The 6,925-nt window shown below is 39.9% G+C and overlaps 1 pseudogene; it reads left to right on the top strand.

Moving 5' to 3' along the window:
• Positions 1–5,200: 5,200 nt before the first annotated feature.
• Positions 5,201–5,997, top strand: LOC101997837 (annotated as a pseudogene).
• The last annotated feature ends 928 nt before the right edge of the window (positions 5,998–6,925 follow it).

The raw sequence follows: 6,925 nt of genomic DNA, 5'->3' as shown, positions 1-6,925 counted from the left end.
ATATATATATATATGTACATACATATTAAATTGGGACTGGTGATATAAGTGTAGGTGTGGGTTATTTCCAAGATTGTGCAGTGATTGTATAGTGGCTACACCACAGAGGAAAATGGTTCCCTATCCCTAAGGGACAGAAGTGCCTCATGTGCCCTATTTTGTACATGTAACCACAGCTGATGTTAGTTTGAATTCAACTGTACTGTCATACCAAAACTATTTGCTATCTTCTCACTCTTAAATTCTTTCCCCACCCCTTTCAGGAAGTTCCCTGAGACTTGGAGGCAGTCATAAATATTTGATGCTTAGCACACACTCAACAGCCACATTCGCATGGCTTTGACCTGTACTGAGTTTCAGCATTCCCTGCCTGCCATAGGAAACAGAAGCATCTCTGACCAAGACTGAGATGCCATGATCTGTGGGTATAAATATGTCTCCATCTACCCAGCACTGTGCTTGCTAAGGCAGAGCCACATGCTACAGGTGTCCTGCTGAGCAGCACTGTTAACCATGCATTTATTGAAGGCAGAGCCATATATGTGTCCTACTGAGCCAAGGTTTCTGAGTTCCACACACACAAAAACTATGTAGATATTTGTAAAGAACCTCTGTGAGACTATGTGTCTAATTATTGGAAACTTATTTATATCTGAATGTGTTTGTGTCCCCAAACGTGCAATCTTTCTAAGCAAAGCTTAGTAGAGTACATTTTTAAGTGGGTTTCCTCCAAATTAAGTTTTTAGATTGGCAGTCATTTTCAGGTTCATTCAGTGCTCAGAAAGGGGTGTATTATTGAAAGAAAAAGAAAAAGAAAAGAGTAAAAAAGGGAGAAGAGCGAGAACTGGGACACAGCTTAGTGTTAAAGAACTCACCTGGTCTTAAGGTCCTGGGTTGAATAGCCAGTTCCTTTCCCCTTATTTGGGTAAATATCTTAAGTACACATTATTTTATTGTTGCTGTTGTTATGAAGTAGTAAAAATAGTTGCTTTAAACAATAAAAAATTATTCTCAGGTGCACCTACAACTTTCACTCTCAAAATTCATATTTTTGTTAATTCTATTTTTTATTTAAAATTTTTAATTCATTTTATATACCAACCAGAGTTCCCTATCCCACCCCTCCTCCCACTTCCTCTTGTTCCCCCCCCCCCGCCACATCAAGTCACTTCCCTTTCACCCCGTCCAGCCTCATAAAGGGTAAGGCCTCCATGGGAAGTCAACAAAACCTGGCACATTTACCTAAGTCAGGCCCTAGACCTTCCCTGCTGCATTAAGACTGAGTAAGACATCCCTCCATAGGGAATGGGCTCCAAAGTGTGAGCTCATGAAACAAGGATAGATTCTGGTCCCACTGTCAGGGGTCCCTCAAAAAGACCAAAGTTCACAACTGTCAGCCAGATGCAGAAGGCCTAGTTTAGTCCCATGCAGGCTCCCCAGCTGTTGACCTATAATTTATGAGTCCCCAGCATGGTTCAGCTGTCTTTGTAGATTTCCCCATAATGATCTTTACCCCTCTTGCTTATATAATTTCTCCTCCCTCTCTTTGCCTTGACTTCTGGAGTTCGACCTGGTACTTGGCTGTGGAAGCATCTGCTTCTATCAGTTACTGGATAAAAGGCTTTATGATGCCAATTAGGGTAATCACCAATCTGATTAGAGGGGAAGGCCAGTTCAGGCCCCCTCTCCACTATTGCTAGGAGTCTTCACTGGGGTCATCCTTGTGGATTCCTGGGAATTTTCCTAGCACAAGGTTTCTCCCTAACTTCACAATGGCTCATTCTTTCAAGATACCTCTTTCATTGCTCTCCCATTCTACTCCTCCTGCAACTGGCCCATCCTGTTTCCTCATGTTCTCATCCCCCATTCTCTCCCCCTACCACCCTTCTGCCCTAGATTACCCAGGAGATCTCATATATTTCCCTTTCCCAGGGTGACTCATGAATACCTCTAAGTTCCTCCTCTTTACCTAGCTTCTCTGGAGCTGTGGAGTATAGTCTGTGGATTGCATCACATCTAGTATCCACTTATGAGTGAGTACATACTGTGTTTGTCTTTCTGAGTCTGCATTACCTCTCCCAGGATGATTTTCCTAGTTCCATCCATTTGCCTGCAAATTTCATGATGTCATTGTTTTTATCTGCTGATAACATGAAATTTAAAAGTTTTTGTCGTGCAAGAAATAGACACTGTGATAAAAGACAACCCACAAATGGAAAAATATCTTTGCCAGATATACTTCAGATTATTGATTCATATTGAGAATATATTTAAAAATTACAAAATTAAATACCTTAAATTCAAAATTTCAGATGTTAAATGAGATAATGAACCCAACAGGTAGATTTCAGATGAGGAAATAAAAATAGTCAATTAAACCTAAAATTGTATTTTTTTGATATCCATATTTGTCTCTAATGTGTTTTGATCAAATCCTCTCCAACTCTTCGACCCTCTGCTACTTTTCCTCTTCACTTTTATGTGCTGCCTTTTTTTTTTCAAATATACACTGTTCTGCCTCTGTATGCATTGGTGTGGGAGCATGGGCCTCAGAGCCCAGCTGGCTTGATTTTGCTCAAGATGCCCACAAGTAATCCCAGACATTGTGACTTCATGTGTGCAACTGCATTGTTGTATCCTGCAGCAAATACTATGTTACTGCAGACAACTCCTTCTCTGGCTCTGAAATTGTCTGTGTCCTTTTTTCTACAGTGTTTCTGAGTTTTGTGAGGAGGTGAAATACAGATTCATCATTTATAGATGAGCACTCCTCATTTTTTCATTCACTGCATATTCATTGGTTATAGATCTCTAAATCAACCTGCGTCAACTAGAACTTTCTCTACTGAGGGTTGAGAGATGCATTAATTAATTACATAATGCATTTATGTAAAGATAAGAGGTCAGGGATCAGTTTATTACTGTGTTGATTCAGCAGACCAAACACTAACCAAAGCCAACTTAGGGAAGAAACAGTTCATTTGGCTTAAAGTTCCTGACCACAGAGCATCAGCGAGTGAACTAAGGATGTTTTGGTCAATGAAAAATACCAGGTATGGGTTCCATATTGTGGAATGAATGTTAAGCCTAATCAGAGAGCTGTTGGTTGTCATCAAAAAACTTTTGCCATTGAACAGTGAGCATATCTGACCAAGGTAGTTTTTATTATAGCTCACAGTGTTCATAGTGGGGCAAGGCTCTTTTCTTTTTCTCCCTCTATATCATGCACAGCATCTTCTAGTACTGTGAAAGTTAGTCAATAGGAATGCTTCCACTGGGTCAGTATCAGCTTGATTTCTAATGTAATTAAGACTCAAGTTTCTTGTTAGCTCCTTAATTGCTCCCTCAATCAAGATATTTCTTTCCTTTTCACCCTCTCTGTTCCCACACTTCTTGATCATTCCATGCCCTCATGATCTCCTCTTCCCTCCCCTTCTCCCCCTTCCTATCCTTCCACCCTTCCTTTTACCTCTCCCGCTAAACTTTCTCAAGAGATCTTGTCTGTTTCCTGTTCCCAGGGGGATCCATATGTGTCTATCTTGGGATTTTCCTTGTTACCTAGCTTCTCTGGGATCATGAGTTATAGGCTGGTTATCCTTTGCCTTAGGTCTAATATCCACTTATGAATGAGTACACACGAGTTTTGTGTTTGTCTATCTGGGTCTGGGTTAACTTATTCAGGATTTTTTTCCTGATCCATCTGAATGCAAATTTCATGATGTCTTTTTTTCCCACTGAGTAGTACTCCATTGGGTAAATATACCAAATTTTCTTTATCCATTATTAGGTTGAGAGCATCTAGGTTGTTTCCAGGTTCTGGCTATTAAAAATAATGTTGCTATGAACATAGTTGAGCAAATGTCCTTGTAGTATAAGTGTGCATGCTTAGTGTCTAAGCCTAAGAGTGGCATTGCTGGATCATGAGATAGATTGATTTCTAATTTTCTGAGAAACTGCTACACTGATTTCCAAAGTGGTTGTACAAGTATGTACTCCATCTAGCAATGGAAGAGTATTCCCCCTTGTTCCATATCCTCTCCAGCATAAGCTATCATTGGTGTTTTTGATGATAGTCATTCTTACTGGTGCAAGATGGTAAGATGGTATCTCAAACATGACAGTAGAGACATTCTCAGGAATCTATAAGGATGACCCAAGCTAATACTCTAAGCAACAAGCAACAGTGGAGAGGATGGCTAAACTGGCCTACTCCTGTAATTGGATTGATGACTACCTCTTTTTTTGAGAAAAGCCAGCATAAAGCACTTTTATTGCAATAATAAAATTTGAAACATATATGTGGTGCAGAGGGCAGGGGACAAAAATGTACTTTCTCTCACCAAATCATTACATAAGACAGCAGAGGGTGAGAAGGAACTAAAGGAGGAAAAGCCAGGAAGCCAAGATTAGCAGAGAGAGCCAAGCATCAGCACTCAGGAGATGCTGAAACTGTGATGAACAGCATCATCTCCTTAAAGAACACTCAAGGATTTGTCATGATGACTGGGTGTCCATTGGGTGGTGAGTCTAATAACAGCATCTTCAATTTAAACTTTTCATTAAAGTTCTTAAAATTTAGGAAGTAGAATTTGGATAGTTACAAGATTACGAACATCTGCTGTTCCTATGCTGAGTAGATTCTGAGTGGTGAGTGAATGGAGTCCAGGCCCCCTCCAATTCCCTAAACATTTCTGGCCATCCAGCAAGGTATCTCCTGAGCTATTGGCTTTCTTTATTTACTTCGTCCCATCTTGCCCTTAAGCACTCCTTTTCATCTGCATGGTCCTTAGACCCCCCAGCACAACCTGCTTCAAGGCAGAGGGGATCTGAGAGCCAGCTCTAGTGCTGAGAGGACTTAAGAGAGGGCAGACTAAGAACAACTCCCAAGTAGACACTCAGCCACAGCGAAGATTGGACCAAGACACCAAGACTCTCCTGGCCTCATTTGAAGGAAGAAATAGGCAGGCGCCAATGCAAGGATTCCTCCAACAACCTGAAAAGCAACATGATAACACCAGAATCCAGTGAACATGCAGCAAGAAAACTTGAACATCCTAACCCAAAGGAAGTAGAAGAAATCGACTTTAAACATAATTTTATGAAAATGATGGAGACCCTTAAACAGGAAGTGAAAAACTCTCTTAAAGAAATGGAGGAGAGATATTGAACTTGAGTTGGAAGAGTTTAGTCTGATCTCAAAATGGAGGGCCATGATCCAAAGGAACCAGAACAGTTGAGGAAACTGTTTATTGGTGGTCTGAGATTTGAAACCACAGATGATAGCTTAAGAGAACAATTTGAGAAATGGGGACACTTAAGGATTGTGTGGTAATGAGAGATCCCCAAACAAAATTTTCCAGGGGCTTTGGTTTTGTGACCTACTCTTGTGTTGAAGAAGTGGATGCTGCAATATGTGCTCAGCCACACAAAGTTGATATACGTGTGCTGGAACCAAAGAGAGCCATTTCTAAAGATGATTCTGTAAAGCCTAGTGCCCATTTAACAGTGAAGAAAATCTTTGTTGTTGGTATTAAAGAGCATTCAGAAGAGTATTACCTGAGAGACTACTTTGAAAAGTATGGCAAGATTGAAACCATAGATGTTATAGAAGACAGGCAGAGTGGGAAAAAGAGAGGATTTGCTTTTGTGACTTTTGATGACCATGACACAGTTGATAAAATTGTTGTTCAGAAATACTATACTATTAATGAACATAATTGTGAAGTGAAAATGGCCCTTTCTAAACAAGAGATGCAGTCTACTATATCACAGAGAGGCCATGGAGGTGGATCTGGCAATTTTATGGGTCATAGGGTGAACTTTGGAGGTGGTAGAGGTAATTTTGGTCATGGTGGAATCTTTGGTGGAAGAGGAGGCTATGATGGTGGAGGTGGTGGCAGCAAAGGGAGTTATGGAGGTTGTGATGGTGGATATAATGGACTTGGAGGTGATGGTGGCAACTATCACTTAATACCAATGGACTCAATTCACCTATAAAAAGACACAGGTAAAGAGAATGGATACAAAAACAGGATCCAACATTCTGCTATTTACAAGAAACACACCTCAACCTCAAAGACAGATACTGCCTCAGAGTAAAAGGATGGGAAAAGGTTTTCCAATCAAATGGACCTAAGAAACAAGTGGGTGTGGCTATGCTAATATCTAACAAAATTGATTTCAAACTAAAATCAATCAGAAGAGATGGAGAAAGACACTTTATATTCATAACACAAAAAATTCATCAAGATGAAGTCTCAATCCTGAATATGTATGCCCCTAATATAAAAGCACCCACTTATGTAAAAGAAAAATTACTAGAACTCAAAGCACAAATCAAACCCCACACACTAATAGTAGGCGATTTCAACACTCCTCTCTCACCAATGGACAGGTCAACCAAACAGAAACTTAACAGAGAAATAAGAGAACTAACAGATGTAATGAATCAAATGGACTTAAAAGACGTCTATAGAACATTCCACCCAAATAGAAAAGAATATACCACCTTATCAGCATCTCATGGAACCTTCTTGAAAATTGATCATATAATTGATAATAAAGCAAACATCCACTGATACAAAATATTGCAGTAACCACCTGGGTACTATCAGATCACCATGGAATAAAGTTAGAATTCAACAACAGTTCTACCCCCCAGAAAGCCTACAAATGCATGGAAACTGAACTGTCAACTACTGATCCACCACTGGGTGAAGGAAGAAATTAAGAAAGATATTAAAATTTTCCTTGAATTAAAAAAAAATAAAGATAGAACATACCCAAACCTATGGGACACTATGAAAGCAGTGCTAAGAGGAAAGTTCATAGCACTAAGTGCCCTCATAAAGAAAAAGGAGAAAGCTCACATTAGTGACTTAACAGCACACCTGAAAGCTCTAGAAAAAAAAGAAGCAGACTCACC

Source organism: Microtus ochrogaster, unplaced genomic scaffold, assembly GCF_000317375.1.
Source record: "Microtus ochrogaster isolate Prairie Vole_2 unplaced genomic scaffold, MicOch1.0 UNK162, whole genome shotgun sequence".
Classification (NCBI taxonomy): domain Eukaryota; kingdom Metazoa; phylum Chordata; class Mammalia; order Rodentia; family Cricetidae; genus Microtus; species Microtus ochrogaster.
Note: the sequence above shows the minus strand (reverse complement) of the source record. Positions and strands in the feature narration are given on the sequence as shown.